Consider the following 18,882-nt stretch of genomic DNA (forward strand, 5'->3'; position numbering starts at 1 on the left):
TAAACTCGACAGTGAAAGAAGAACCACATCTCTAGTGTGTGGGTCTTGGATTTGAAATCATATATGTCTGTTTGGCTTTGCAGGAAGACATCTTTAGGGAAGTTGGTCCTGGAGAGAGTAGTGGGATACACCATGCTGGTTTGGTTGTGTCAGCTTGACACAACCTAGAGGCATCTAGGGAGAGCGACCTTTTATTGAGAACATGCTCCCATCAGAGTGGGCTGTAGGCAAACCTGTGGTACATTTTCTTGATTAATGATGGATGGGGGGATGACCCCAGCTCACCCCAGGCAGCACCTGCCAGCCCTGGGCAGGTGGTCCTGAGTTGCATAAGAAAGCAGGCTCAGCAAACCCTGGGGGACAAGCCAGGAAGCAGCATCCCTCCATGGCCTCTGCTTCAGCTCCTGCCTCCAGGTTCCTGCGCTGGACTGTGATCGGGATGTGTAAAGCAAGTAAACCCTTTTCCTCTCCAGGTGCCTTTTGGTAGGAGTGTTCCACCATAGCAATAGGAAGCAAACTAAAACATGCGAGTACTAGGAAAGCATGCAATAGGGTTTAACTGAGACAGTTCTCCAGAGAAGAAAGACAGTGGTGGCTGGCAGTGACGGAGCACAGGAGAGGGAGGTGGGGGTGGGGAACAGATGAGGACAAAGAACTACGTGTATGGATGGAGATGCCACAAGGAGACCCACTGCTTTATATATCAACCTAAAAATAATAAATTTAAAAAGGCAGACACCCCCGGTGGGCACCTTTCGGCATTCAGCCTGAAAGGCCTTGCCCTGGTCCATGGCAGGCATCCTGGCAGAGCGCAGGATTCTTCAGTGCTCAGTCTGAGTCTGATATGGGAACAAACCCCACTTCTTCAATTAAAATTTTTTAAAGGGGGTTGGGGATTTAGCTCAGTGGGAGAGCGCTTGCCTAGCAAGCACAAGACCCTGGGTTCAGTCCCCATCTCCAAAAAAAAAAAAAAAAAAAGAAAAAAATTTTTTAAAGGTTTATTTATTTATATATTTATTTTATGTTTGTGAGTACACTGTTGCTCTCTTCAGACACACCAGAAGAGGGCATCAGAACCGTTACAAATGGTTGTGAGCCACCTTGTGGTTGCTGGGAATTGAACTCAGAACCTCGGGAAGAGCAGTCAGTGTTCTTAACCACTGAGCCATCTCTCCAGCCCTCAGTTAGAAATTAATCTCCCTTGTTCCCTTTGTTTCCTCAGCTCCTCTGGCTTCTCTTCACTTCTTTCAAGGAGTCAACCTGTTCCCACTTGGGACTAAAAAGAAAGATCCCTTCCTTCTGTCCTGGAAGCTTTGTGCCCTGGTATCATCTTTCTCTCTTTCTTGCTATTCTTTCCATGCTCAATACAGTACCTACTATACAGTAGGTGCTCAATAACTGCACATTGAATTTAACCCCATAATAATCATTCAAGGTAGTGACTCATCAAACAATAGCGGTCACACTATACAATAAATCTGTAGTCCTAACACTGCAAAGTATCCTTAATTCTGGTGCCACTCCCAACTTTCAGATGACCTTGGGAGAGCCTCCCAGTCTCTGGGTGTCTGTTTCCTGGCTAGGAAAAGTATCAAAGTAATGATTGCCATGACAACTGAATGAGTTCAATAAATCTAAAGCAGGTAGAACTTGGCATACAACAGACACAACATAAATGTTTAGTCATTGTCAGAGTCTAGTTGCCAGTTCTGAGAGTCTGAGGAGGCTTGAAGGTGAAGTACAAAATGGCTTCCTCCTCTTTCCCCAGGCTTATGTTCCCCCAGGGACACTGCTTAGGTCAAGTAACCCATTCACTCAGCCCTTGATGTTAAGAGTACTTGGAGGAGAGGCCACTAGAAGTTTCTAGAGAAAACCGGGGCCTCACTGGCTAGGAGATGAGGCCACCGTGGCTTGGTGGGGGTTAAGTCCAAGCGCAGTGTGTTTATTTTCCCCTCTGTCTGGAAAGGCCTCTCTGGTCTCCATGGCAACATGATTTCCTGTCCTGGTTTTCCCTTGGAGGAGTTACCTGCTAAATCCAGAGGCTGAATACAGGGTAGAGGCCAACATGGGGGCTGCTCTCTTCAACCACCTCCCCCACAAGAGCTGAGTGGCTAGCCTGGCCAGGGGCCATGTCACAAGAGCCTTTGTTTACGAGTGCAGACATCCAACTTCGGGTGACGTCATGGAATCCAGTCTGGAATCCTTGCTACGCCCCATTTTCTTTCTTTCTTCCTTTTGGAGGGCTTTGTTACTGAGGCTGAAGACAGATTCAGGCACAATCTCCGAGGCCATATCCTGGGTCTGGAAACTTCCCTAGCAATCCTTCCTCCAGTTATCGGTTATTTAGTTCATTCAGCAAACATTTGCATAGTGGATTAAACGCCAAAACTATTCTGGGGCCAGAGAAACAGAGCCGAATAGCCTGGTCTTTTTCTCTTAAGCAGCTTGTAGCGTTAGTGAACGGAGAGACATGGGTAAATGACTAGACACTGCAGAATGGCTGAGGCCTTGACACAGGCCCCTGCAGAGGTGGTGTGGGACTGTAGTGAACAGCAAAGTCACTTAGATCTACCCACATTCTGATTTAGCTCCTAGACTCAGTAACCTTAAACAAATTCTGCCCTGAGCCTCGGTCTTCTCATCTATAAAATGGGGACAACAATGGGATTCTTATGGGAGGGGTGACATACACCACTGTGACTAAGAGTCTTCGTTTTGCCATGAGTAGGCTCAGTTCTTAGTTTTCCATGGACCACCTCTGTGTTGTTGTTGTTGTTGTTGTTGTTATAATTTAACTTTTTATATTTTACAGTCCAGTCATTATCCCCCTTCCAGTTCACCTTCCGACTATTCCTCATTCCATTCCTCCTCACCGTCTCCAAGAGGATGTCCCCACACCAACACCCTAGTTGTGTGCCTTGTAGCAAGCTACTTATCTTGTCTGCCAGAGATTGCCTTCTTACCTTGGCATCCTGGGTGGTGGTGGAGTAAGCCTTTAATTCAAGCACTCAGGAGGCAGAGGCAGGTGGATCTCTAAGTTTGAGGACAGCCTGGTCTACAGAGTGAGTTCCAGGACAGCCAGGACTACACAAAGAAATCCTGTCCCTAAACAAACAAACAAACAAACAAAAGATAAGTAAACTTCGCCTCCTGTCCTACTGTGGTGCTTTCAACTGTGTCGTGGGCTTCCACTGCCTCAGGACCTCCTGCTAGTCTGGAGAAGGGATTTCCTAAAGAACTAGAGGATGGTGAGTAGCAGACCCTCAGCAAAGATTGGAGCATCTGTGTGATTAACTTTTTTCATTTATATTTTAATGTGTGTGTGTGTGTGTGTTGGGGAGGTATGCTCACACATGCATGTATGTGTGGAGGCCAATAGACAACCTTGGGTGTCATTTTCAGGAACTCGATCTACCTCCTTCGAGAGTCTTCTTAGTCTGGAGCTCACCAATTAGGTCAGGCTGGAATCTGCCTGTCTCCACCTCCCCAGCCTAAGATTACAGCCGTGGGTCATGCCAGCCAGCATTTTTTATATGGCTTCTGGGAATCAAACTCAGTTCCTCATGCTTGCATAGCAAACACATTACCACGTGAGCCACCCTTCCGGTCCCCTTGGTTACCTTGTCATTATTTGGGGGTTTTGGTTAGTGCTGCTGAGGAGGGGCTTGCGTTGAGCTTCAGTTTGATAGAGATCTGGCTTGAGTCCCGTGCGTGCCATCTCTCTCTCACTGAGATGTACGCCAGCCCTAATTATCTGTTTAGTGCCTGTACTACCCTGCTTGATGTAAGAGGTCACCTGTGCCTCAATTTACCATCTTACCTCTACCTCCAAGAATATGGTTGGCATTATTAGAATAAATGAAAGATGGAGTCAACGCGTGCCTGTTGGCCCATGCCATGTGGTGGCTCTTGCCTGTTATCTCAACATTTCAGAGGCTGAGGCAGGAGGATTACTGAGAGTTTGATGCTGGCTTATATAGGTGATGAGTCCCAGTCCAGCCTATGCTACAGTGTGAGATCCTGTCACAAAAACAAAACCAAGATGTGGCAGTCAAACTCGTTCTTTTACCGTTTGACTGTGACCTTTTTAGTAAGTTCAGGAAAGACTCTCTAGGTTATTACCTCATGCTCCAGTTACAGTACACTAAGAAGCCACGCTGTCATCGACTATCCAGCTTTCTTGAGTAGATCTTTTCTCTCTCCTATCTGATAGAACCTTTGTCATACGTTCATTTACATATACTTGAAATAACAATGCTGTTCCAAATAACAATTTGAGGAAGAAAGTGTGAGGGGCATGCTGCTGTTTCTTCAATACCTTTTCTACCTCCTTTTCACCATTGGTCCTCAGCAACAGGGAAGCAGGGACTTTGGAACCTGACACAAACCCAATAATAGTTCATTGTCTGTGTCAGTAACCAATTAAGAAATCCGGACCATAGCCATGCACCTCTTTAATCCCAGCACTTGAGCGGCAGAGGCAGGCAGATCTCTGAGTCAGCTTGGTTTACAAAGTGAGTTCCAGAACCTTCAGGGCTGCATAGAGAAACCATGTCTGGAAAAAAACAAAAGAAAGACAGAGACAAAAAACAGAAAGGAAGGAAAGAAGAAAGGGATGGAAGGGAGACAGAGGAGAGGAGAGGAGAGGAGAGGAGAGGAGAGGAGAGGAGAGGAGAGGAGAGGAGAGGAGAGGAGAGGAGAAAGAGAGAGCCAGACCTTGGACAACCATACTTCAACAGAGTATTCAATTCTTGAGACAAAGGTGGGTTAAGGGTATTGTGATAGTGATTGGACTAACCCTTCAACTAGTTACCTAAAAGGTGCACCTGTGGAGATGTCTGTGAGGGGCCAGCTGAGCTGGGAGGACCTGCCCCTTGCGTGGCACCATCCCACTCACGTTCATTCAGGTCCAGACTGAATGGAAATGAGAGGAGAAGTTGAACACCAGCATCCTCCACCTCCTGCTTCCCACTCTGAATGCAATGTGACCCATGGCCTCAAGCACCCGTCTCCATGACTTCACCAACACCATGTACTCTGTCCTGGAATTGTGAGTTGCTTTACAACTCCCAAGTCACAAATACAGATGTGCAATGAATAAACTCAGCCCAACAAGGTCCAGAGGGAAGCCAGACAAGGTCTTATGATAAGCCTTGAAGAGAGCCTTAAGGTTTGCTGGCCTTGAGGAGTAGGTATGTAGCTCGGTGGTAGACATTTGCCTAGCATTCCATCCTCAGTATGGAGAGGAGAAACTTTAGTCCCATGTTCTTGGACACTGTTCATAAGAGTATGAGGTCAGCATTCTACTACAGCTGCTTTCTGTCTGTGAACTTCAGAAAGTTGTCTATGGAGAGCTGAGCCACCGGACAAATGAGACGCATTACCAACTGATGCAGATCAGGATTCCCATTGGCACCTAATCCAGGTGGAAGTATGTTTTCTGGCCTTTAAAGTGCCCGGGAACATCCTAAGCGGTGTAAACATGTAACATGGGAGTAGAGCCTGAATAGGGAATAGGCAGGCATCTGAGTGAGTTTTAAGAGATGGCAAATGTTCTTTCTAAGTGACAGCATGGGACACAGTACTTCGAAAAGCTCTCAGGTGGAAAGGCTTCAGGATGAAAGGCAGGACCACACTGTGGGTGGATGTGTGCTGTAGATGTCGTCAGGGCAGATGATGGGAAGGCCATCCAAAGCTGGAAGACAAAATGTGCACATTGCTCTGACCAGCAAGGTGGTGTGCATCTAAGGCAGAAGAATCACTTGAGCGAGGAGTTCAAGACTAACTTGACCACCAAAGCAACACCTCTTCTTAATAATAGGTAAGGTAGGGGCTGGCTCTGTGAGTAAAGTATTTGCTGCATATGTGTGAGGGCTTGAGTCCAGATCCTCAGAACCCACAAAAAGCCAGACATGCTAGCAAACATCTATACCAGCACTTCTGTAAGATAGGAGGTGGAGACAGGAGCATGTCTGGGATGAGAAATGTGTGGGGCAGCACACTGGTCTTTGTACAGTGCTGGAGATCAAGCCCAGGCCTTTGTTCATGCTAGGCAAGCATTCTACCAGCTAAGCTATGTCAGCAACCTCCTTGCTTTGTTTTGACCATACAAAGCTCCAAGCCCAATGCATTTCACTTAGGTGAGTGATATCTTTCCAACATGAGAAAAGAGAGAAAGGGTTTAGGAGGGTGAAGAGGGTTAAGACTTCCTGCAAGACCCAGCTTGTCTTATTGCTATTCTTTCTGGGTAGCATCCACTTCCTGGCCCACCTTAGCTCCCAGCTTGTTTGTTTGTTTATTCCGAAGTTAAAGTTTCTAAGGAAGGATTACGTGAAGTTTGTTGGAGACCTAGTGTTTTAGTTTGGTTTCCTACTGCTATGATAAAACTGACCAAAAAAAAAAAAATGACTTGAGGAGAAAAACAGTCCATCATGAAGGGTAGTCAGGACAAGTGCCCCGCGCTACGTCTCGCCAGCAGGAACGACGCGGCACACACAGGATCCTACTGCCGAAAAGCTTTAATGCATCTTGAGAGGGAGAGCATAAGCTTACAATGCGGAGACGCCAAGTGAGGAATAACCGTCCCTTATATAGGAAACTATCCTCACCTAGGACGTGTCACTCTCTGACTGGTCGCTGCCAATTATGCCAGATGACGTACCAAAGCGTACGTGTCCCTTTGAGTAGGGAAGTTACCAGGCGCCTGCGTATTGCCCTTTTTACTAGGTGCGTTCTGCCGGATGCTGGTGCCATCTTGTAATGGAGTATGTGAGGACAGCTCCTCACAGACAAGGACCCCAAGGCAGGAACTGAAGCAGAAACCATGGAAGAACAATGCTCACTGGCTTGCTCTACATAGCGTTCTCAAACTGTTTTCCTATATATCCGTGGACCACCTGCCAGGCATGGCACTGCCGACAGCAGGCCGAACTTTCTATATCACTCATCGATTAAGAAAGTAACCATACAGATTTGCCTAGTGGCCAATCTAAGGCTCTCTCTTTCCAGATGACTCCATCATTATCAAGTTGACAAAACAAAACAAAAACACCCTAGTGAATGGACTAGAATAGACCTATAACAGACTTAGGAAAAAGAAAATTTGAGCTACTTTAAGCTATTAGTCAACCAGATTGAAGAATATGAACGTTTCCTATGCAAAAGAAACCATGTAGCTGTGGAAACCCGTGGTCGAGTCCCAATAGTCACAAAGTAAGGGAGGCTGAGGAATGCCATGCAGTGGAGGAGCGCATGCCTGAGGACCAGCTTCCACCCCCTCACTGCCTTCCCAACTCCCTCAGGGGTAAAGCAGACAGGCACACTCTTTTTTTTTAAATTATATGATAGCTTGTTTTTAAAATGCTAAATAAAATAAATTTTTAAGTGTTTTAGAGTTGGTACACATGTGTATACATATACACACAAATAAACAAAATGTGATAATGAAAATAAAAACTTATTTTAATTGTGTATGTAACATATATACACACACATATATGTATATATGTATTCTCATTTAAAAGCTTAAAACTTAAGATATAACAGGCTAAAGTGTTTTGGATTTTTGTTTGGTTTGTCTGTTTGTTTGTTTGAGGCAGAATCTCTCTTTGTAGCCCTTGATATATAGACCAGGCTGGCATTAAATTTATAGAAATCTGCCTGTGCTTGCCTCCCATGTACTGGGATTAAAAGTAAATGTCACCGTACTCAGGCTAAAGTCTCTTTTAATTACCACCACCATCCCTGGCCTTCTCTTCTTGGCCCAGGTCAGTGAATTTTGTGTGCATCCTTTCATATATTTTCCTACACATTTCCTTTTTCTTTAGGATCCATGTTGTACCATAGTCTATGTACCCGATGCACCTTTAAAAAAAAAAACCCCATAAATGTTATGTAATACTACTGAAGTTAAAAACTCTTTGTTTAAGAAGCAGTCAGCCCTAGATACTTGACACCATACTAGGGACTGGTTTGAGGGAGAACCCTGGGGAAAAACTAATATTTACCATAGTTATATGGCAGACACTGCATTAAACTATCCGTCAGAAATCTTAATTTGGTCTCAGATTTGAGCCAAATCTTTACTTACCCTGTGGCGAACGCGCAGCATTGCCAACTGCAACTTGCACAAAGTAATGATTGTCTGAAAAGATAATCACAGGCAGCCACCACCTGGCACCATCATTTCTTGAGATGATGTCAATTCTGAGTTCCTGGTGGATGTGTTTCTTCCTGCATCCTGGAAGTAAAGCCACACTCCGCATGTTCTCACCAGAAGAGGTTTTGTTGGCAGGGCAGTGAGTGGAAATTAGTGAACAGCCAAATACAGTGTCACCCACCTGCAACCCCAGCACCTGGGAGGCAGAGGCAAAGGCAGGAGGTTCACCACAAGTTCAAGTCCAGCCTGGGCAACAAACAAGTTCCAGGTTAACCAGGGCTGCTCACTAAGACTGTTTCCTCCCTTCCTCCCTCCCTCTCTCCTTCTCTCCCTCCTTCCCTCCCTCCTCCTCTCTCTCCTTCCCTCCCTCTCCCCCTCCCCCTCTCCCTCCCCCTCCCCCTCTCCCTCTCCGTCTCTCTCTTTCTTTCTTAAATGGAATCTCCCATGTTACCCAGCCAGGCCTGAAACTCAGAGATCTGCCTGTCTCAGTCTCTGATGACTGAACTGAAGGCTCCTTTGGTCATGTCCTAAACCTGAGCCAATCACTGGTTGTTAGGGAGAAAGAGTGCACTGGCTGGCTCAGGCTCCGTCATAGGCTCCGCCCCTTGACCTTTGAATCAAGCAGTTCTTTTCCAAGTTTTTAGCAGTGCCAACCAAAAGGAAAACAGAGTGCCTTCCCCTGGCAGCTGATGGCTGGGGAGGGAAGAACTGTACTAGGCTCCTGAACCAGGGTTTGAGATGCTTCCTTCAAAAGAATTTGTGACGAAGGTGTTTATTTAGTTTAAAGATGAGGAGCCACAAATGAGGGTTCATTCTGGGACCAGCACTCAAAAAAATCTGCTCCCACCCCAGTGTCCCAGTGTGTAAGCCTGAACGTTAGAGGCCCCCCGGGGAGATGCTGTAATAGTGACCCCGTCATCTTGAGGGTGACAGGTGGTATGTGTGTGATTCTAGAAATGAGCACGAACTGCACCTAACTTCAGTTACTTGCCTGGTGTCCGTTTCTCTCATTCTTTGTCATTGTGTTTGAGGCAAACTGAGCCATGTTAAACATTCTCTTGTCCTTTGGGTACTAGAATGTGAACAGGCTTTGTTTCAAACATCTGGGCATAGTGTGTACTGTTGTATTAACTGGTTGCACTCAGAACCCGTTCTTGCCTTTACCCATCTCTTCCTTTTGCCCTAGTCATGAGCTTGAGGGCTGAAGCGTAAGCACTCATTCCAAGGCGGTGAGAGTCGCTGAGTCCTCAGTCCTGATCATTTAAAATGTTGAAACAGTGGAAGAGAACTACTTATGCCTGGGCAACTTTAAGTATCGCTTTAGAAAATGTTTTAGAATTTATTATTCTATACGTGGGTTCACATAGGATATTTGTGTGTGCACACGAGTGTGTGCATGCCACTGTACGTGGGTAGATGTCAGAGGACAGGTTTGGGGAGTCGGTTCTCTCCTTCTAACATTTTTCCATGGCTATAGCTCAAGTAACCAGAGCTCCCTGGGAGCCATCTTGCCAGCCCCACATTTCTTCTTCCTAATCTCCTTTGGCCCCTTTATTGGTAAACTTGTTTCTCTCTTTGTCTTTTTACACAGATTGGTGAGAAAGAGAAATTCTCATTGTTTAGGGTCTCATAAGGTGAAGTGTGGTCCACGGACCCACAGTAGCAGCACCTGGACCTTGCCTGAACTGCAGCTTTGGGCCTGTCCCAGATCTTACACAGAACCCGTACGCTCCTCCATGTCCTTGCAGTTCATCTAGGTGAGAAGGGAAGGAGGTTCAGAGGGTGGCTCAGCAGGAAACAGAGCTTGCTGTCAGGCAATAAGTTTGGATCCCAGGATCCATGTTAAAAACTCCTGGTGTAACCTGTCATCTCACACACATCTGCATGTGTGTGTGAGGGTCCCCTGGAGGCAGGCTGAACCAGCCACAGTAGCCAAATTAGAAATTCTCAGGTTCACTGAGAGACCTTGACTCAAAAACAGAGTTAGACAACCAAGGCTATAAGGAGAAATCCTGTCTCCAAAACAAAACAAAACAAAACAACAACAACAACAATAATAAAGCATGGATATCCATAGTCTTAGTGGTTGTAAACGGTGGCTGGAGGCCATTTAACTGATATAACGTCTGGACTCCCCCAGATTGGCTTGAGTAACATTTGTGGCACCATCAGCCACAGTGGTTTGAAATGTGCCCAGTCTTATGTATTTGAACATTTGTGCCATCCTGGTGGTGCTTTCTGGAGAGGCCATGGAAATTCTGGAGGCTAGCCCACTTCTGGCCTGAGCTTCCTCTCTGCCACCACAGTGTGACTAGCTCCAAGCTTCCCTCCACACCACAGCAGCTTCTGTAATCACCTTGCTTTCCCCGACATCATGGGCTGGTATCCCTGAAATGGGAGTCAAAATAACCCTTCCCTCCTTTGAGCTGCTTGTGTCCCATATTTTGTTGCAGCAGTGGAAACAGTAACGAGTGTAACTGGGTTAGCTCACCATAGCCAGCTGGAGAGGAGAAGGAACCAGTGGGGCAGCCAGGAAGAACAGTGTGCGGAGGTTCCTATGCAGTATTTACTATGTTCCAGGTGCCGTTAGGAGCACTGTGCCAGCCGCCTATTTATCTCCATGGCAACCGTATGACTCATTCCATAGATGAATAAGCCAACGCACAGAAAGGGCAAGTTTCAGAGCTGAGAAGCCGCAGAACCAAGACTAGAAGCCATGCAGTCTCTGCAGTCTGCTCTATCTTCCTTGAGCTCACCTCAGTCTTTGGGGGCCAGTTTAAGAGAAACTATGGGCCAGTCAAGAATTCACATTTCTGTTCCACCTAGGAGTCAGCGAGGCTTGGGGGTCGAGGGTTAAACATCCCTCGCTTTAAAACCTCATCCCATCAACACGTGTTTATTGAGTACATGGTGGAAATGTGCTGTGAACTGGGGTATACGTGAGCAAGAGCTTTCTTCTGCCTTCACAGACAAGGTGTGGAGGTGGGGGTGGGGGAGGCAGCGCGCAGTGGGCAGGTAAAGAGTCTATATGTGCCGAATGTGTCCTAGGAGGAAGTATGTGCAGTAGAGAAAATCCACGGGGCACAGACTAATGCTTCCGAGAAGAAGAAAGATTCTAGAAAAGACCAGAAGGGTAGCCAGGAGCATCCATTTTCCTCAGTGTGCCTCTGTGCTAGGAGCTTGAGAGGGAGGGCTAACACATACAGATGTTTGGAGATGGACTGGAGAGTCCTGAAGAGTATTCCTCCCACCTCTCCCCTCTCTCTCCTCCCTCCCCCTCTCTCCTTTCCTTTCCTTCCTTCCTTTCTTTCTTTTTTTTTTTTTTCAAGACAGGGTTTATCTGTGTGTAGCCTTGACTGTCTTGGAACTCACTCTGTAGACCAAGAGGACCTCTAACTCACAGAGATCCACCTGCTTCTGCCTCCCAAGTGCTGGGATTAAAGGCCTGTGCTACCCCTGCCAGGCTGGGATCTATTTCTTATAGCAGTCCCCAGGGGTGGGTTTTAGGATCTTGCATTTTGCAGATGAGGAAACTGGAAGCTCAGAGAGGTTTAGCAACCAGCCAGACGCTAGTGTGCCCCAGGAAGATCAGCAGCTGAAGCATGTTCTAAGTCCAGCTCTGAGGCAAAGGCTGTGCTTGTTGTTCATTTCACATGCCATCCTGCCCCTTGCTGCTAGGCACCCTGTGCTCTCTGTGCCTAGATACTTGGCCCGGCAACAATGCCAGTGTTGGGTGGCAGCCACGGCCCTGAGAGTTTCTTTGCGTTCCCCTTTCTCTTGATGTTCTGAGCTCCAGTTGGCCTGGACCTTCACAGTCAGGGGACTGTGGCTGTGCTCAGTAAATAGGTCCAGGATGAGTGGCTGCTCCCTTTGCCTAGCTGGCTGGCTTAAACCAATAAGAATCCAGAGCCCATCCCAAATCCCTGACCCTATTTTTCTCTCTGTTGTTCCGCTATCATGGTAAACTTCTCAGCATAACTAGTGGGTCCCCTACCACCCCTGGGCTAACATATTTTCCTGGTGTTTTTTGTTTTGTTTTGTTGATCTTTCGCTGTCCTAGTGCGAGGAAATCGTGAGATGTGCTGCAGGCACCGAGGGTAGAGAGCTAAGGAATGCATATGGTATAGAACCAGGGAGGTGGATTTGCAGCGGCCCTCACTAGAGAAGAACATTCAGTTCTGGGAGAAAGGATGCCAAAAGGCAGTCAGTCTAGAGGAGAGTGTCCAGACAGTGAAAGGCTCAAGGCCAGAGTGAGTAACTCCAAAAGCATTTGGGGCTGTCTGGCCTGCCTCAGATGACTCAGGAGAAGATAGCCCAGGGACAGCTCTTGTTCGCTGGCCCCTGTACAATCTATTTCCTTGCTTGCAGCTGAGGCTCTGTCTCAGCCCTGCCCGACTCTCCTAACTTTCCTCTTTCAGACCCAGGGCCCTGCTATCTCCTCTCTCATTTGCCACTTTCTTTCTTATTGAAACAAATAAGAAGAAACAAATTGCTGTGTATGAAGTAATGGGTTTCCGAACAGCTCCTTCTGTTTACCTGTCCATCTCTCTGGGTTTACTATAGAAGATGGCCTGTCTCCTACCTGCCCAACCCCCTCCCCCTCTGCTAGTTCTTTCCGCTCCCGAGAAGCCCAAATCTTGAGCTGATGAGGGTTAGTGGGGAGTCAGAGTGCTGGCTGCTAGTCCTGATGACCAGAGTTCAAGCCTAAGGAACCTGTAGGGTAAAAAGAGAGAACCCGTCTCTCAAAAATGTCCTCTGATTTCTGCACATGCACCCTGACACGTGTGTGCCCACATGCATGCATACAAAGTAAAAAGAATCTGTAAAAATCATGTGAGAAGCTTCAATCTTTCCCCGTCCTTCAGTAAACAGACCCACTCCCACCCCTCTGCTCAACCAGTTTCCTATGGTCTGGTAATGACAGCATGTGCATGTGGTTTTGTTTTGAGACAGGTCTCACATGTAGCTCAGGCTGGCCTGAAACTTGAAATCCTGCTTTAGGTTCTTGGATGCAGAGACTACCAGCATGACCATAATGCCTGCCTCCATTCAAGCAAACTTCCTGCCTTCTTTCCTACATGGCTCTGTTAAACACTTCTGGTCACAGCAGAGTAGTCCAACGTTCCACTAAACGATGGCACAATGTTTGATTGCCATGTCCGGCAGTAGCTTTATTGAACTATAACACAATCCACAGACCCTAAAAATCTACACACTCAAAAGGGTGCGATGCCACAGGCTTGGGGATATTCACAGAATCATAAACAGAATTTGAGAACATTGTCGAGACTATCACTCCGTAATCTTCCAATCTCTTGCCCCAGTCTTAGGTGGCTGTTCATTTGTTTCCTGTTGTTCTGGATTTCTCTGTTCAGGACGGTCCATGTAAATGAAATCAAACAATAACATGGGCTCCTTCCCGTCCAGCTTCTTTCACTTAGCAAAGTACCCCAAAGTTTCATCCTGTCGATGGCATGCCCCAGCTGCCTACTCGTTTTTACTACAACCTTACTGAGCAGGATGTGCAGCTCCTACATTCATCTCTGCATTCCTCAGTTGATAGACGTTTGAATTATCTGTACTTCTGACTGCTAGAAAGTAATGTGCAATACACGTTTATGTGTAAGTGTTGGAGTGTGCATTTTTCTGTCCCTTAGGGGAACACCTAGTGTTGGTAGGTCCAACGAGAGTCTGGCTTTTTGCACCCTTGCCATTCCCGTGGGTAGGGCAGAAGGATTCCACTTTACCTACATTCTTGTCATCACTTGCTATTAACCGTCTTCTTGATGACAGCCTTCCTAGTGGTGTAAAATGAAATCCCATCGTTGCTTTGGTCTGTGCTCACACGATGACTCTTATGCTTCTTGTCTTTGCCCGCTGTTACTTTTACACCTCCCATCCTAGCTCGAGATCCTGAGCATCTTTGGATGTTCATTAGCCTATTGACATCGTCCTTGCTTGTGTGATGCTTAGGAGCTATGCGCCTGTCTGTTATGTGATACGAGCTCCTCATTTACTTTCTGTCTGTAGCCCCTTGCTAGAAATATGGTGTGCGGATACTCTTCTCATAATAAAGTGCTTTCACTTGGTCAATGTTTCCTTCGGCCCATCCACTGTCTGCTTTCTTTGGATGCTGTCCCTTTTCCCTTTTCATTGTTGTCGCTTGTGCTTTTTAGTGTCCTCGCTAAGGAATTACTGCGAAGCCCGGCATCATAAAGATTTATGAGCCTAAGACTGTAAAAATCTATGTTTTCTTCTGGGCGTTTTGTAGTTATTAGTGTTCATCTCTGATCCAGCTTGAATTAATGTGTATACATAATGTATGGGAGGAACAACAACAAAAGGAAACAAAAATCATAGTTTGTCACGGGGACTGCCTTCATTCCTTTGCATTTGGATAGTATTTGCTCCAATGTTCCTTGTTTAAAAAAACAAAACAAAACAAAACAAAAAACCCCCCCACTCCTTTCCAGCTTCAAGGTGGTGACTCATGCCTTTAATTCCAGCACTGGGGAGGCAGAGGCAAACAGATCTCTGAGGCCAGGCTGGACTACATAGCTGGACGACATTCCAGGACAGCCATAGCTACACCAAAAAACCCTGCCTTAGAAGACAAAAAAAAAAAAAAAAGCCAAACAACAACAAAAACCCTCCTTCCTCTGAGTTGTTTTGACTTTCTTATTGAATTAAATTGACTGTAAGTGTGAGATTGATCTTGGAACGGTCACCTCCATTCCTTTGACCTGTGTGGCCATTTTTAATAGCATTCTCAAACTGCTAAATTAATGTGCCCTCTTGGTAACCAGCAGTACAAGTCCTCCAACTTTATTACTGTGTGTATGAAAAAGAGAGAGGGAGAAAGAAGGAGAGAGGGAGGCAGAGGGGGAAGAGGGGAAAGAAGGGAAGGAGAGGGGGGAGAGGGGAAGGGAGGGAGAGGAGGGAGAGGGAGGGGGAGGAGGGAGAGGGGAAGAGAGAGAGAGAGAGAGAGAGAGAGAGAGAGAGAGAGAAAGGGTGGGGAGGGCACACCCTGGGGATAGGACTCTTGGCCCTGTCACACTAATCAAGTTCTCTACCATGGAGCTATACCCCCGACCACTAACTTTCTTTTTTACAAGATTATTTTGTCAATTCTGGCTCCATTGAATTTCTTCATCAATTTCAGATCAACTTGTTAATTTTTACAAAGAATCCCACTGTGATTCCGATACAGATGGAACCGAATTAAAAAAATTGTGGAGTTTTACCATCTGAACAACATACACGCATGTACATATTCATGTATACCCACACACACATGAACATGAACATGTATTCATACATGCATACACAGAAAAATTCAAGAGAGAGAGTGAAGGACAAGGATCCCACAATCTCTTTCGAGGACACACCCCAGTGACCAGCAGACCTCCCAGGAAGCCCCACTTTTTAAAGTTTCTAATATCTAGGACTGGAAAGATGGCTCAGCTATAAAGAGTGTGCCCTGCTCCTGTAGGAGGTAGAGTCTGGGCTCCCACATCCATGATGGTTCCTAACCACCTGAAACTCCAGCTCTAAGGGATCTGATGAACTCCTCTGCCCTCCGTGAACACTTAACAATCCCATGCACACACCCACACACAGCACATACAGACATAAAAATAAGGTATGTGTGTCCATGTTTTTAGAGAAAGTTTCCACGGCTCAGTGGTACCAACCTGGAGAGTGATCCTTCAGGGGACGCTGAAGATCTAAACCACAGGACTGACTAAGACGAGACACAAGCGACAGCACTGGGAACAGGAAGAAGACCTGAAGGGAGGCCTCCCCTGTGGTCTCGAGTTGGGGGAAAACTTTAGAAATGAGATCCCCAAACTCACACTAAAAAGAAGCAAGAATGGATGCTTAAATTTAACATAGCTACAGAGTATTAAAGTATCTTAGGCCAAGGCAAATAACTCAGTGGTTAGCAACGTTGCATGTTTGGAGCGCAGTGCTACAGTACTTGCCTAACAGCTAGGGTTCAATCCCCAGCATAGTCATTTAAAAAGTTGAATTTCATTTAAGGTTACTTATAAAATAAAAGCGCTTTACAGTCCATAACATAGACAAAGAGAGAACTGCTTTAATACACTAAGATCTTTCATAATTATAGAGAATAGACAGGAACTCTTCCTAAAGAAATCTAGATTATTCACACACACACACACACACACACACACACACACACACACACACACACACACACGCACACACTATAAGTTGAGGGGTAAGGAAATGGCTCACTAGGTAAAGAGCTTACTCATGTTAGGCAAATGGTCTATCACTGGGCTACATCTTTACATCTCCAACCTTTAAAAAAAAAAAAAAAAACCTTCCCTAAGTTACTCACGCTGACCTTGAACATTCTTGGTTCCTCACAGCCATCTCACAAGTAATTAAGACTTCAGGTCCACTTCACCAGACCTGGCTTCGGTCTCCTTCAGCTAGCAACAGTTCCTTTATTTTCCTCTTGCTACTTAAAATCTTGGCACCCTAAAAGCCACCAGCTCGATCTTGGAAAGCTTAATGTGTGTGGGTTCTTCATGACCATGTTCAGATTGTACATCTTGGGCAGAAGGACATGGAGTGATGCTACGTTTTTTCTCCTTGCATCCTCCCAGGGATGCTACACTCATGCGTGCTGGCCTCAGTGATGCTAACTTTGATCAGTTCATTGAGATGAAATCCCCCTCCCGCCTTTAGTTTATAAGCAATTTGTGGGAGGTATTTTAAAATTATGTAAACACCCTGTTTCTCATCAGAGTCTTTTGAAACAGCTTTATTGATTCACATATTTAAAACGCGCAATTTGATGAGTTTTGACATCTGCCTACAGCTGTGAAACCATCGCTACAATCAAGATAGCAAACATATCTGTCGTCTCCCAACATTTCCCCTGTTCTTGTCATCCTTCCCTCTCGTCTTTCCCCTGACTCTTCCTGTCTTCAGGCATCCATTGACAGCTTTTCTATCACTAAGAAATAGCTTATATTTTCTGGAACTTTATACGTTGAATCATCCGGTCTCTGTCATCTTCCTCAGGCCCTGCCACGTTCCCTTTCTATCAGTATGATAAACCCTGAAATTCCTCCATGCTGTGCCTGTCAACAGCCCACCTCTTTGCCGATGCCTACCGTCCTTTGATATGTAGAAATCACATTTTCTGTACCTTGATTGGATTTAGTTGGATGATTCATTCATTTTTTTTCTACTTTGTAAAAGGCAAAAATTTATTTCTCGTAGTTCTGGATCTTGGCAAGTTTAACATCAAAGTGATTGAATGTCTGGCGAGAGTTGCTATATCCTGGAACCAGGAAGCCATTGGAGCATTTTTCATCCTCATTCATTCAGTAAAAAAAAACAAAAAAACAAAAAACAAACAAACAAACCAAAAAAAAAAAAACCCCAACAGAACAATTCCAGGTTACCATCGATTTGCTGGGAAGTCTCCATGACAGGAACATGGCTATGGTTTTCTCAAACTGGAGGGGTGGGGTGGGGTGGGGGTGGGAAATGGGGGGATTACACTGTATCTTCAAATATTTCATCTGTTCCTTTGTCCCTGAATCTCCTCCCAACCACACATGTGACGTTCTTCTGCACCCAGTGCACCGGGGATCTTCTCTACTGTATATTTTAAATTTCTTGTTACACTTACCTATTTACATATGCATTGTGAGTGAGACTGTGTGCTCCATCCCTACCCGCCATGTGCCATAGTACATATGTGGAAGTCTAAGGACAACTTTCAACTGACAGTCCTTGCCTTCTACTCTGAGGTCCCAGAGACCAAACCTGAGGTGTCAGGCTCTGTCTAATTATTAATAAAAATGTTTTTATTAATCTATTTATTTGCTTGGGGGGACGATGACACATGTCTCAGTACTCCTGTGGAGGTCAGAGGATAATCACCTGTGGCTGGGAGGTTGAGCTCAGGTCATCAGGTTTAGTGACAAGTGCGTTTATCTGCTGGGCCATCTTGCTGGTTCTATGTTATGATTTTTCCCTGGGCCAATGAGTATATTCTTCCCTGATTACCCACAGTCTCTGTGAAGCCATATTATTCTTTGTTCTACACCTGAGTGGTTTTTAATCCCCGGTCTCAAGTAGTGTCATGACACACATGTGTTACTTGGTTTTCAACAGGACCCTTACAGGCTCGGTGAGGTGTCTGTCTAACTCTCTCTTATCTGATACTCTAGTCCAGCAGTTCTCAACCTGTGGGTCATGACCTTGAGAGGAGTCAAACAACCCTTCCACAGGGTCCCTAAGACCCTTGAGGAACACAGAGGTTTACATTATGATTCATAACAGTAGCAATATTACCAATATGAAGTAGCAACGAAGATGATTTTTATGGTCGGGGTCACCACAACATGAGGAACTGTGTTATACTGTCGAGACATTAGGAAGGTTGAGAGCCACTGCTCTAACCTGGACTCTGGACTCAGAGGCCATTCTGGTTTGTTTGTTTTTTAACTTGCTTTGGGAGAGAAGGGAAATATTATAGTTAATCCATCTTGGTTGGAATCATCAGACTTTCAATGAATGAATAGATTTTATGAATATATTTATCTATATGTAGACACATAATTCCCATTATGTTGCTATAAGCCCTTACAAGGATAGTGCATTTTAATGTTTAAATTACCTCCAACCTTGGTCAGAAGGCATAAGCATCATTAATATAAAATACTTAACGTGGG

At 45.6% G+C, this 18,882-nt stretch overlaps 1 protein-coding gene and 1 long non-coding RNA gene across 8 annotated transcripts in view; one reads left to right on the forward strand and one right to left on the reverse strand.

Annotated features, from left to right (window-relative positions):
- Tnrc6a (trinucleotide repeat containing adaptor 6A) overlaps nucleotides 1-18,882 on the forward strand; it is a 153,541-nt gene that overhangs the window by 57,843 nt on the left and 76,816 nt on the right. The window lies entirely within an intron of this gene.
- Nucleotides 1,353-8,702, reverse strand: LOC120099930 (uncharacterized). Of its 2 annotated transcripts, none has more exons than XR_015652494.1 (4): nucleotides 8,610-8,702; nucleotides 8,340-8,404; nucleotides 8,090-8,239; nucleotides 1,353-5,695 (listed from the first exon to the last, which is right to left on the reverse strand). It is a non-coding gene; the product is annotated as an uncharacterized LOC120099930 (long non-coding RNA). The 2 variants fall into 2 exon arrangements; XR_015652497.1 differs by lacking the exon at nucleotides 1,353-5,695 and adding an exon at nucleotides 6,500-6,809 and having other exon boundaries at nucleotides 8,610-8,697.

This window comes from Rattus norvegicus, chromosome 1 (genome assembly GCF_021556685.1).
Source record: "Rattus norvegicus strain SHRSP/BbbUtx chromosome 1, alternate assembly SHRSP_T2T, whole genome shotgun sequence".
In the NCBI taxonomy this organism is placed as follows: Eukaryota; Metazoa; Chordata; class Mammalia; order Rodentia; family Muridae; genus Rattus; species Rattus norvegicus.